This window comes from Anas acuta, chromosome 1 (assembly GCF_963932015.1).
Source record: "Anas acuta chromosome 1, bAnaAcu1.1, whole genome shotgun sequence".
Lineage (NCBI taxonomy): Eukaryota > Metazoa > Chordata > Aves > Anseriformes > Anatidae > Anas > Anas acuta.
The window spans coordinates 89207985-89222578 of NC_088979.1; the positions used below are offsets into that span (position 1 = coordinate 89207985).

The window sequence follows — 14594 nt, forward strand, 5'->3', positions numbered from 1 at the left end:
TGGAAAAATGTCTGCAGGTCATAAACCTAATTGTATTTTGGTAAAATTCAACATAAGGCTCTTATTTCTTGAGGCATAAAGCAACTTCGCGCAAATGAAAAGTGCACAATAAAAATCCCTTAGTTATTTCACAGCTTCATATTCCACAACTGCATTTATTTTTAACTTTGGATTTACTTTCACAGAGGACAAAATCAGTGTTTGAGAAATACATGGGTCTGTGTTTTTGCTTCTACTCTTCCTACTTTCCCACATTTAATTTCTCCTACACATTTAATAAATCTGGAGAAGAAACAGACTGAGTATTGAGAGACAGGCTGGCCTTTACCAATGAAGAATTGAGCTGACACATAACAAATGCAAGCTAGATCTATTACAGAAAAAAAAAAAAAAAAAATCTGTATAGTATTGGACAAACTTCTAGTTTTTTTGTGTGTGGGTTTTTTTGTTTTTTTTTTTTTTTTTGTTTTGGGTTTTTTTTTGCTTTTTTCTATACATATATATTGAAAAATAGAAGATATTTTCTTCCTTATTTTCATTTTCTGCTCTAATTTCATGAAATTAGAATATCTTGGAAACAGTACTAGGTAGAACCAAATTGTAGTTTATGCTTTGAATTTTGCAAAATGCATATTTCTAAACTACATAAGTATTTCAGTGAGGTTACAGAAAAGTGCATGAATTGAGTGAGACACAAGAACTCTGAGTAGCATGGTTATGTTTTACTATTTAAATTATAAAAGAGCTGTTAATATGATGAAAATGAAAGCCAGATCTATGACAAACAATGGAAAGGGAGGGATGGACCCTCTAACTCCATAAGGAAATACAAGAAGTTGTTGTTGTTATGCTACCCCACCATTGTTGTAGCTATTTATTCTATTTAGACACTTAACAAACTTTGTTTTTTGTCTGTTTTGATATCAGAAATTTTCAATAAATGGCATCCCACCTGGTACAACAAAAATGAGTGATTACCCCATACAACATAATGTGTTACCAAGATACAGTGGTCAACAGGGTTTTAGAAATGAAGTCTCAGAAACAAACATAAGCAGAAATAACATTTTGCTGGAGACTTGTAATCTCTTTTTGTTTTATTTATTCATGATTACTATTTCAGGTAGTGATTTTTACAAGTCTACAAAGAGAAAGAAAAACGTCTTGATTCTCCTGTAGACAATCACTCTTTCAGAATAAGATCAGTCTGATTTGCCATAGCAAATCTTAATGTAATCTATTTCTGCTTGTTTTTCAGACTAAAATGTTTGATATGAGACTCTGGGAAAATGTTGAGACCTTCACACGTTTTGGGAAACTACAGTCCAGCCAGTCTCAACTCTGTCTCTGGAAAGGCATTAGAACAGCTTGTTCTGGAAGCCATCTCCAAGCAATTGGAAGAGAAGGTTATGAGGAGTAGTCAGCGTGAATTCACTAAGGGGATATCATGCTCAACCAACCTTGTTGCCTTCTACGATGGCATCACCAGCGGGGCAGATGAAGGGAGAGCAGTGGATGTCATGTACCGTGATTTTAGCAAGGCTTTAGATGCTGTCTTCCACGACATCCTGCTAGGAAAGCTGAGAAAGTGTGGGATAGATGAGTGGACAGTAAAGTGGGTTGAGAACTGGTTGACTGCTCGAGCTCAGAGAGTGGTGATCAGTGGTGCAGAGTTCAGCTGGAGACCTGTGACTAGCGGTGTTCCCCAGGGGTCGGTGTTGGGCCTGGTCTTGTTCAACATCTTCATTGATGACTCTGATGAGTGCCCACCCTCAACAAGTATGCCAATGATACAAAGCTGGGAGGAATGGCCGACATGCCAGAAGACTGTGCTGCCATTCAAAGAGACCTGGACAGGCTGGAGAGACAGGCAGGAAGAAACTAGATGAGGTTTAGCAAAAGCAAGTGTAGAGTCTTGCACCTGGGAAGGAACAACTGCAAGTATCAGTACGGGCTGGGGGATGACCTGCTGGAGAGGAGCTCTGCGGAGAAGGACCTGAGGATCCTGGTGGACAACAGGTTGGCCATGAGCCAGCAGTGTGCCCTGGTGGCCAAGAGGGCCAATGGGATTCTGGCATGCATAAAAAGGAGCGTGGCCAGCAGATCAAGGGAGGTGATCCTCCCCCTCTCCTCTGCCCTGGTCAGGCCTCACCTAGAGTACTGTGTCCAGTTCTGGGCTCCACTGTACAAAAAAGACAGGGATCTCTTGGAAAGAGTCCAGCAGAGGGCCACAAAGATGATACAGGGCCTGGAGCTTCTTCCTTATGAGGAAAGGCTGAGAGACCTGGGTCTGTTCAGCCTTGAGAGAAGAAGAATGGAAGGGGATCTTATCAATGTTTACAAATGCTATAAGTGTGGGAAACAAAGGGATATGGCCAACCTCTTTCTCTTTTCAATGGTCTGTGAGGACAGGACAAGGGGGAATGGCCATAAAATGGAGCACAGGAAGTTCTGCACCAGCATGCAAAAGAACTTCTTCACAGTAAGGGTGACAGAGCACTGGAACAGGCTGCCCAGGGAGGCTGTGGAGTCTCCTTCTCTGGAGATATTCAAGACCCATCTGGACAACTACCTGTGCAACCTGCCCTGAGGAACCTGCTTTGGCAGGGGAGGTTGCACCCAATATCTCTGGAGGTCCCTTCCAACCCCTACAGTTCTGTGATATTTAATTTGGGACACCAACTGATAATTTTCTTAAACCTTCTTTTATTTTCAGTATAGTGGTAAGGAATTATATTATTATTATTTTCTCTGTATGACTTGAGAAAGAATGTGGAAGATATCTAAAATATATATTTGGAGGACTTGACCATGCAAAAGGATAAATTGGAAAAATTTTAGGGAATAATATTATTATAAAAATAATATATAAGTATAAAAGTGTTGAATTGAGGAAGCTGAAGAAAATATTTATTTACATTACTAAATATTTCTCTTTTAGAATTCATAATGTATCTTGTGCCACTGTTTCCCCACATAGCTTGAATGTTTCCTCTGTCCCCTCAAAAGCATGGAAGTTGATCAAGTTTCTTGGAGCTGTAGCAAATATCACAGAATTTGGATATTAAAGTATATTCCTTAACTTCACTTGAAAAACAAATAGTCTTTTAGGGACAGTATCGGGAAACATGGGTAAACTGAAAAAAAAACAAGTGTCAGCCTGAATATGGCTGGGGAACTGAGAAAAAAAAAAAAAGATGGTACTGGTGGGAGAAATCTGGCTGAGAGGATACAAATTATAGAAGCCTAAAAAAAAAAAAAAAAGAAAAAAAAAAGAAAAAAAGTCCAGTGTGTGACAGAGGTCTCATTCAGGTGTCTGTTGTCTGTCCCATATAACTTTTGTGAGACGTTTTCTACAATACAGTTATTTACTAGCAGACGATGTATATGCAGGGCTGTTGTAGATGTGGGATGCTGGCCTATGTATTATAGATCCATATACACATGCTTGAGAGCTGGAAGCTTTTCAGTCTACCTTTACATCTATCTTCTGCATGACAACAAAATCCTGCTTTAGGAGCCACCAGGGAATAATTACATTGGTTAGTATCATGTGTGTTTTGACGTGCTTTCTTTCTTGGGAATGGAGCCATAGGAGGCCATGTATTTCTGACACATACAGGGAGCCTCTCTTTGCAGAAACAGACATGGGTAATTTCCAGGGCTGGTATTTGTACCAAGACTTCAAAAGCAACAATGACCAGTGAGACTATAATCTTCCTAGATGGACTATGCTGATCAAAGTTATGCTTTGAAGTGTAGTGTAAAAGGACTGATTATATCAAACCTTAGAATGATCATTAACAACAAACTGGCTTCTCTTTGTCTTCAGAAATTAATGTGGGCTTCCTATAATATAACTTCCACAAAACCTCAGAGTTGATACGTGTGAATGTGTACAGATCCTGTAGGTGCACAAGGACAAAGTGTATGTCATCCATGTGACCATCAGAAAGTTAGAGAATGACAACAGAAGACCTGAACTTAGCAGCTAGTAGCCCACACATGGCTGACATAATTTTTTCTTGCATCCAGATCTCATCAGATACTCCTTTGATCCAACACACCCTTAAAGAAACTGTCAAAAGCATGTATTTCGCATAAATTTTTTAAGGTCTTCAAAGTCCCAGTTTCTGGAGGCTCCATAGCTAGTCTTAGGCCTCACATTCAGTCTCATGAAGGGCACAATAAGCACATGTTAGGTGTGAAAGCAATGTTTATTGGATACCTTACACATAACATAGGCCTAAAAGGCCTTGGAATTTCCATGAGCATCTCCAAATAAGGACAAAGAACATGAATCTTGCATGTTCCTCATCATTTTTTACTTCAGAACAGCACTTTGTCTCAATATATCAATTATTTTGTTAAAATCAAAATTAGAGGTCAAAATTATCTTAAGGAAACTGTTATCCTGTTATTCCTGGGAGTCACTGAAACACATCTGGGGGACAGTGCAGTCAGTGGTCCCAGACAACATGGGTTCATGAGAGGTAGGTCCTGTTTAACAAATTTGATTTCCTCTTATGATAAGATCACCCATCTAGTCAACCAAGGAAGACCAGCTGATGTAATCTTTTTGGATTTCAGTAAAGCTTTTGACACAGTTTCACATAGGATCCTACTGGACAAAATGTCCAGCATACAGCTAGATAAAAACATCATATGATGGGTGAGCAATTGGCTAGCAGGTAGGGCTCAAAGGGTTGTGATAAATGGGGCCACATCAGGCTGGTGGCCAGTCAACAGCAGGGTCCCCATTTTAGGGCCAGTTCTTTTCAATGTTTATATAAATGATTTGGATGTAGGACTTGAAGATGTTTTGAGTAAACTTGCTGATGATACTAAACTGGGAGGAGTTGTTGACTCCACTGAGGGTGGAAAGGCCTTGCAGAGAGATCTGGACAGATCGGAGAGCTAGGCGATCACCAACCGTACGAAGTTTAACAAAAGCAAGTGCTGGGTCCTGCACCTGGGATGGGGCAATCCTGGCTATATGTACAGACTGAGCAACGAGACACTGGAGAGCAGTCCCACAGAGAAGGATCTGGGGGTTTTGGTTGATAGCAAGCTGAGTATGAGCCAGCAGTGTACCCTGGCAGCCAGTGCTCTTAGTCATATGGTCTGAACTTTTAGGTAAACCTGTGTGTTGCCAGGAGTTGGTCAATGGTCCTTGTGGTTCCCTTCCAGCTCAGGATGTTCTGTGATTCTTTGATTCTATCCAAGAAAAAGGTGCCAGTGTAATGAGAATGTACAATTTCAATTATAATAAGTTGTGTTCAATTATTTCTTTTATATAATATATATATATATTAACAACAGTCAGTGCTGAGATTATGATTTTTTTTTTTTCATTTGTTGAAAAATAAAGAATCACAGATTCATAGAATATCCCAAATTGGAAGGGACCCTTAAGGATCATCAAGTCCAACTCCTGGTACCACACAGGTCTACCCAAAATTTTAGACCATGTGACTAAGTGCACAGTCCAAACACTTCTTAAACTCCAACAGGCTTGGTGCAGTGACTGTGTCCCTGGGGAGCCTGTTCCAGTGTGTGACCATCCTTTCAGTGAAGAACCTCTTCCTGATGTCCAGTCTAAACCTCCCCTGCCTTGACTTGACATCATTCCCGTTAGTCCTATCACTGGTGATTAAGGAGAATAAGTCCGCGCCTGCCTCTCCACTCCCCCTCACAAGGAAGTTGCAAACTGCGATGAGGTCTCCCCTCAGCCTCCTCTTCTCCAGGCTGATCAGGCCAAATGGCCCCAGCCACTCCTCATACCTCTTCCTCTCTAGGCCCTTCACCATCTTCATCACCCTCCTCTGGACACTCTCCTACAGTTTAATGTCCTTTTTATACTGTGGTGCCCAGAACTGCACACCAGAAGCAGTGGCCTGCACATTGAGACCTCTATTCAGATGAACAGGCTCATCTGACATGAAGATATGTCTTCCATGGATCCAGTTATTTCCTTTTTTTTTTTTTTTTTTTTTTTTTTCCCAACTGTTGTTATTTAATGATTTTCTCATCAAATTTTGTTTATTTGACTTGCTCAGATTTTCAAATACACGTATGCTGAAGGAATACAGAGAGAGGAATAGAAACTAGTAGCAGAGACTGCAGAACAGGCAGATCAGATAACATACCTTCAGAAAAAAAAAAAAAAAAAAAAAAGCATGACATCTGTGAATAAATCACCTAATGTGACAAAAGAGAACAGGGGAAAATTGGTTTTGCAAAACCAATTTTGAAAAATCCTTTTGTGTTTCTTTTTTAGGCCAGATGAACTCTCCTGGCAATTTATTTAGGAAGTCAGGCTTTATTTGTTCACACTGTTTTTTTTCTTCAAGACCAGCTGAAGAGTGTTAGGGTAAAAAGACAAGTCAGGAAGCAGATAAAAACAGAGAGATACATATATTGACTTGAGAAACTGCACTGTATGGAAGAATTATGTTAACTTCTGAGCTTGAAATATTTTTTTGTTGTTATATTGTTTGGTTGGTTGTTTTTTTTTGTCCTGGTTTCAGTTAGAACAGAATTAATTTTCTTCCTAGTAGCTGGTGGAATGCTGTGTTTTGGCTTAAGATGAGAAGAGTGCTGATAACACCCCGATGCTTTAATTGTTGCAGAGCAGTGCTTATACTAAGCCAAGGACATCTCAGCCTTTTGCTCTGTCCTGCCAACGGGCAGGCTGGGGGTGCAGTAAGAGCTGGGAGGGGACAGACCCAGGACAGGTGACCCAAACTAGCCAAAGGGGTATTCCATACCATCTGACATCATGCTAAACAATATATAGGGGTGGCTAGCCGGGGGGAGGGGGCCAGACTGCTCGGGGTTAGGCTGGGCATCGGTCAGCAAGTGGTGAGCAATTGCATCGTGCATCACTTGTTTGTACATATTATTATTACTTTCCTATTATCACCATTGTATTATTATTATTATTATTGTTATTATTATTATTGTTATTATTATTTTCCTGTCTTATTAAACTGTCTTTATCTCAACTCACGGGCTTCACTTTCCATTTCTCTGCCCCGTCCCAGAGAGGGAGGGGGCAGGGTGAGCGAACGGCTGCGTGGTGTTTAGCTGCTGGCCGGGTTAAATCACGACATTTTTTCACAGTGAAACATTTCTGAAGTTGAAAGCAATGAGTCTGCACAAACCAGACATAAGAGTAGAATAAATCCTGTGTATTTAAAAAAGATGCAAGACTGACACATGACTACAAATTTGAGAAGATCATAGAAACTGGCTGCATTAGGATTTAAAATAATAATTTTCCAAGACAGGTGTAAAAGAGGTTATCAAAGCCTTCTATCGTACACATTCACATACTAGCAAGTTGTCAGATATAAGAATGGGTTATTTTGGAGAAAGCAAAAAGATCACATACAAATGTGTCATATGTAAAAGTAAGAAAAAAAATCCACCTGTTAAAGTATCAGGCGACAAGGGAAGATTCTCTTAAGCTATATGGAAACTATCTAACATGGTACTGAAAGTTGATACACCTCACAACAAACCTTATAAGGTAAACTAAACCAAAAAATGACATTGAATTAAAATGACTGTATACCCCCTCCAAGTTAAGTTTTACATGGAGAGAAACACACATGATTTCTGTGAATGTAAGTTCCAGCATTTAAGAATATAAATATAAAAGCTATTTTTACCCTGAAGAGTTGGTGAAACAGGAAAAACAGAACAGAGGCTAGAGAAGTGATTTAAGAGTCATTGTAAGGTATGCAATAGAGACTGCTACTGACTTAAGTATTTTTTAAAATATAAAATAGCACTGCTAATAAAATAGCAGATAATAATGTAATAGTGGTATGAAACGATCCATTTCAAATGTCTATATCTGTCATTCTGAGCATAAACGTTAAGAATGTGAATATCAGTAACACAAACTTTAAGAAAGATAAAATTGTCATTAGGCCTAGACACCACAATAGAAAATGCTAATATTCATACTTTTAGAGATACAGCTTCAGTGAATTGTCAGAGCACAACTCATTTTAGTCACAAAGAAAAAGTTTATGCAGCTGAGTCTGCCGGTTGGTAACAAGGAACTGCTTCTGCAGGGTAGGGAGACACAGGACACTACAGCAACTTGACTGATACCATGGTATTTTCTTCCTGTGTGTAGACAGGAAAAGGACTGGGTACTCTTTTTGAGGCTTATATAATGAACTGAAACCCATTATTTTCTTTCTCTTTTTTGCAGGAAATCTATAAAAGCAGAGATGAGTTTGAGCTTGCAGCCTCTGCCTGGGAAGTTAATTTTGCCTACATATACTGAGGCAGGAAGAAGGAGACGGAGGCATGAGAAGGGGCAAGAAAGACAGACACACAGTCTGCTGGAACAATATTAATCGGTTGGAGACTCTCATCTGAGAAAGAACATTATAGATTCTGGACCGCTTATACTGTAAAATAGATCTAGCTGCTTAGCTAATTGGTTATTAGTACAACCAGCACCATGAAGACAACTAAAACGATGATGAGACTGTAGAACCAGACATTAACAAGTAAAATCAAAGGTAAAGTAGAGCAGAAATTCTAGATAGCATAAATCAGTTTGTAATACCTATAATCTGAAGTAATGGGTTTGTGAAAGGACAGATAAATAGAAAGATACTGTCAGATATATGATGCATAACAAGTGTCTATCAAAGGCCAAGCAGAAGAATGGCCCCAGAGCTAACAATTTCCTAACTCAGGCATTATATCCTATCCTGAATGCACAATTCCTTGCTACAAATATTCATCAAGTGAAAGATGAATAAAGAGTTACAATACTATTTCCACATAAGGAAGCTTTTACCACATTTTTTCAAAGATTTTAGAGTCCCAACAAAAGATTTTCCTATGAAGAAACATCAAAGACTTTTTATTCTTCAGAACTGATCCTCTTCTGAAACTAATGGTAAAGCTGACATTCCAGTTCCTTTGAAGCTGATGGGAATTTTACAGTTGATTTCAGAGGCCAGATTTCACCTAGTTAGAATCTGAATGAAAGGTGTTTTCACTGTTTTCACCTCATACATCCCTTAAAGCCAGTTTGGTAATTTCTAGCTACACTATTACATATTTGGCTAGATACTTTAAACTAATCCTGTAAGGAAAGTCCTATATCTTTTATCTTTTTTGATCTTTCTTAAAAGAAAACATGACAAATCAATGCTGAGCTATTGTTGGTATTTCCAGACCATTTCTACTGCTAGGCAGTATATTTTCAATATATAATCCTCTATTAAAAACACACTCTGCTTTTGAATATAACAGCAGACTTGAATTTCATCCACCCAAAAAGTGTATGATAAAGCAATGAAGGTCAAAAGCACTCCTCCTCCCTCCTGTAAATTGGCTGCCCTGAGAGGTTTCAATAAAACACAAACAATACATTAACATACCTCACTGATTCTTACTCATTTCCACTTTTAGTTACTTTCAACTTGCTGTTGAGGATAATGAGACCTGACACACACACGTGAGAAGAAATGTCTCACACGAACTAATTTATAGAAGACTAAGTTGGCTTGCTCAGACACCCACAGTAATATCTGATATAATAAAAGGTTCAGACTGATGAGGTAAACAAGGTTCAGTCTGACTTTTGAGCAAAATTTGGTCAGTTTCTTTTATACCAGAGCAAATACCCTTGTTCCTTCTAATTTTTCCACAGTTTGACTCCTACTGCCTTTGCTGTCCATTTAAGGTTGAGTGCATTGAATTCTGGTGAATGTTTGAAGATCAAGGGCTTGAATTGTTCCTCTGCCAGGTAACTTCTTTTCCTCACCTCATCTGTCTAACTCCTTTGCAGCACTATCCCCTAGCCTCAGTTAGCACAAAATTACATTCATGTCCTTGGACCTGCGGGTGTTAGCTGTCTTTAGTAGATAGGCAGTAACTGATCATCTGGTCTCAGCAAGTCCCTCTCACTTAAAGCAGAGAGCCTGCAGGTTTCCTAAAGTGGAGGGAAGGATACTACTCCAGCAACATTTCATCAAGTACTAGCTGTTCTAGAGAATTCCGTAGGTTTATCCACACAAGGATATGAACTCTTTTACATTGATCTCTAGGCAGATTTTGTGTTCAGTACCTTTCACTGCTTTCTGAGGACTGAATCCCGAGAAAATGCAGATACACATTTTATTTGTGGCTGTTTCATTGATTACAAAAGCACAGGACACCAATCAGCCCTGATTTCTTATTTCCTTTTTCTGTACATCCATAGAGTGTGACAAATTTTAGAAGAAATGTTTTGCCACTTTCCAGAAAATAAAACTCTTCTGTTAACTCCTAAGGCACTTGAAACAAAGATTAAAGGAAATTAGGCAGTAGAAATAATTGAGAAAAAAATCATAGACAAATTGTTGTCATTAAACAAATCAATCATTGTCATTTCTCTACTGACTAATGCATATATAACAAACTACACTGTTGAAATCTATTTGCAGCTAATAATTGAAGTGCACTTAGAAAGTGCTTGGACAATGTGCAGGAGTAGACAGGTGGGAAAACATGTCAGATTTTCAAAACAAATATTTTTAGTCCTATAAATATGGTGTACATTCCTGACATGCAACTAGAGTGATTTCATGCACTGAATCCTCTGTTGATTTTCTGTTTCATATTATCTCAGTTTAAATTGTTGGTCATACCTATATATTTGAGTTTGTTGCAGGCTTAACTATATGTTTATATATATATATGTGTGTTTATATATTTTCAGGCTGGATATCAGGAAAAGGCTTTTCTCCAAGAAGGTGGTCAGGTACTGGAACAGATTCCCCAGGGAAGTTGTCGCTGCAGCAAGCCTGCCAAAGTTCAAGAAGTGTTTGGACAATGCTCTCTGATACTGGGTCTGATTTTTTTTTTTTTTTTTTTGGGGGGGGGGGGGGGGGGGGTCCTTTGGGGACCCAAGAGTTAGACTCAGTGATTCTTGTGAGTCCCAACCAACTCACAAGTCTATTATTCTATGATTCAATATATATATATACAGAGAAAATTTATAAATATGTATGTATACATTTTTCTGTTGTCGTGTACCTCCAAAACAGTACCTGTAGCAACACCTCCAAAGTTTTCCTAAGTCACTGAGGCAAAACCCTGCACCAGAAATCTGTCAGAAATGAGCTAAGAGATTTGTGCCAATACACAGAGCATGGGTCAGATTTCTACGAGCTGATGAGTACCCACTGCCAAAAACTGTGTGCCCTTGAGTTGGAGAAGATCCAGAGTAATTCAATTGATTTAATTGTGTTACTTCAAATTCACCATAGATCTGACCTCATCTCTGTGGCCACAGTATGGCAATACGTCAGCAGACTTTCTGGGGTAAAGATCGTTCCATCCTCTTACCTGCCGTCAGTTTCCTATACTGTCTTGATTAGTTTGCAGATACTTGTTTTTGCACATGCAGCTTTTCTAATTAAGAGCAAGATTGTGGCTAAATGCAGTAAAGTATATACTGCTTAAAACATATGGTTATTTCTGTTGCCTAAGGGCAATACTTGATATGGCTGATAGCACTGATATCATGAACAGATATTATTACCACTATATTTAGATGATGGATTTTTAAAATGTTCAAGGTGAATTTAGTGTTATTTAAAATGAAATATTTTTTTCTTAATACAACTGCAGTTATTGCATGTAGCTAATACATATAAGTTTTGCCTTTTGCCTAGAACATCATTTTATTAGAGAAACTACATTTGTTATGGTAGGTAGTTGCACTGGCATGTCTTAATCACCTATGCCTCTGCTTCCCATTCCTGTGATTCTTGTTAAAATCTCTCTACAAGAACTTACTGGAAGTAATGTTAGCTAATGGTGAGTTAAACTGACCAAAAGCTGGAGTACCTCTAAAAGATCTTCAGTACTGTTCATTCTTTATGCCAATAGACTCTGTCACTATTCCATTTCCCTTTTAAGGTCTCTAGACTATTAAATTTGCTAAAGAAAATATTATAACCTCACCTTGTTTCTTCTATTCTCTCAAAGATTTCTCAAATTTACAGATAAAATCTCTGGGACTTAGTTGATTTAATAATAATAATAATAATAATAATAATAATAATAATAATAATAATAATAATAATAATAATAATAATAATAATAATAAAATAAACAGTTAAATATTATGCTTCCTTTTTTTAATGTTATAAATTTTTGGAAGTCGTTAATAAAAAGAATGCAAACAGATGTGAAAGCTAGTTGCATTGCACTATTTTACCTTAGCTTTTCTATCATTGTTACTCAGAATACAAAAGTTTTAGAGACTTTTATAGTATTAAAGACACTATTAAGTATTAAAGACCATATTAAAGACACTAATAAATAGCATATGAGTGTACAGTGATGTGAGTTACTTCAAGTCCGTCTTACCATGATGTTTCTTCAGCATCGCAGTATTGCTGTCACAAGGATGCTAGGTATGTCTTCTATATGCCATTATTATGCAAATTTTGAGTTGACCTCAAGATCCAAAGGCCTACATTTTTAAATTTATTTAGGCATTAGCAGGGATAGATCCAAATAAGCATTTTCTCAGAGGTTCCAGAGTTGATCCAATGTGTACATGTATTTACCACTGATTACAATGGATTACAGGACTAGTCCACTCAGTCCTCCAGAAAAATTTAAAAAATGCCTATCTGCATCTCAAATTGCTTAAATAACTTAGAGAGATTAGATTTGGTCCATGGTTGTTATCTCTGCAGTGTTTGATAATATATGAAAACTTGCCTAAAGATGTAGGTTGAAGATCGTAACCTGAAGAATATATCTGTGGACACAATGAAACTCTCTACAATAAGATTAAAGCTCTCCTCCAAGCTAAAGAACAAGCTTTCTTTAAGGTCCTTTATAATATTAGGTCATTAATTGTTCCAGAAAACAAGGTCTTTTCATTTATGTAACTTTCAAATATATATTTTTGTATATTAGTAATAACAGAGGAGAATACACATTAGGCAGAGTGATTGTTATCCCTGGAAGAAAGCTGATGAGATAACTGTTATTTAATACTAAAAAGTGTTCAGATATCCTGGAAATTATATTATATGAATATAATAAGGCAAGAAGCCATTTAAATATTTTAACAAAACTATTTATTTATGTTACAGGTAAAGAATGAAGTTAAAATTCAACTGAGAAGAATTTGGACCTAATTTTGACAATTTAATTTGCGAATTAATACATCCTAGGATTTACAGAGACAAACGTTTCTAGTGTGTGAAGAATGGAAGAATTATTCTATACTTTCAGATGACAGGCTATAGTTATCAATATACATGAAGAATTTTAGGTTGGTTGCCTAAAGTATAATATGGACGGAACCAGTTTCTGTGCATACACAGAAGGATTAGAAATCTCTTGTTCTTCTTTTAACTGTAGCCTGAAGGCTACCCATACTTAGACAAACACATATACAGAGTCCTGCCATTAATAGCAGCCAGGGTAGTCACACAATAATTGAGAACAGCTGAAGTATATTAGTAGCCACAGCTACTTCCTAAAGCTTCTGACACATCTCTCCTCTGCAAAGGTTATGTTTGTCTAGAGACCATATGAATGGCCCTAATACCAGAGAAGTACCAGCTGAAGAGAAGAAAGTAAGGGGAGAGAAAGAAGAAAATCAGTAAGGAAGAGCAGAAAAGAGCAGGGAAAAAAAAAAAAAAAAAAGAAGTCTTTTATAACTATATGATAGATAAGCCCTGATAAATCCAAAAACCACTTGTCATTTTTGAAGTGAGAATAAAATTTAGAAATTTGGAGGCAGTTTCTAACCTGGAGGGTTAGAAAACCTCAAGCCATGTCCTTCTGTTTTGTTTTGTTGTTTATTTGTTGTTTGTTTGTTTAAATATATCTCCAATTATCAATAAAATACAAATAAAAAATATATTTTTCAAATTTTTTTCCCCACCATTTTTCTAGCTTATATATGCATATGGTCACAGCAAAAATACCTCCCACTTATTATTTTTTTCAGTCTAATTGCACAAATAAAAAGGAAACGTCTTAGGAAGCAGTATGAACACTTATGGCTTCTACACTTAAGGAGTTCTGAAAATTTTTAAAAGCATGACCAGAGTAATCCACAGGTATTTTAAAAGTTACCTTAAATGGGGAAAAGTCTACATCAAACCCTCATTTTTTCAGCCTCATTTCTACTGGTTTTGTAATATAAGCTTCTACTTTATTTTTGTATACAACTAAAGAAAAAATATGATTATGATTGACTTAACAAGTGATTAATTATTTTCTTTAGAATTAAATACACGTCTGCCAGGTTGCCAAATTATATATGCAGAAGTGATCATTCCCTGTGACATGTCACTTACTGAACTGGGCTGGAAAGTAAGATGCTTCCTCAGACTTTGCTCTGCTTGCCAGCACTCAGTCAGCTAAGGATGTCATACAGGTGCATTGACCCTGATTTGAGGTCTCCCATCCTATAGCTAGACTGCTACCTGCATGTGAGTTAGGTGGTTGACAGCTAACCTGAGTGTATTTATGCTGCACTGTAGTCAGCACCTCCAAATCAATAGGCCTTATTCTGTGGCCATATGAGTAGCTGA

General features: G+C 37.5%; 1 long non-coding RNA gene across 1 annotated transcript; it reads left to right on the forward strand.

Annotated features, from left to right (window-relative positions):
- Positions 1 to 6830: 6830 nt before the first annotated feature.
- On the forward strand, positions 6831 to 13680 carry LOC137858773 (uncharacterized). Its single transcript, XR_011097991.1, has 4 exons — positions 6831 to 6864; positions 8231 to 8546; positions 9692 to 9787; positions 10742 to 13680. It is a non-coding gene; the product is annotated as an uncharacterized lncRNA (long non-coding RNA).
- Positions 13681 to 14594: the final 914 nt, after the last annotated feature.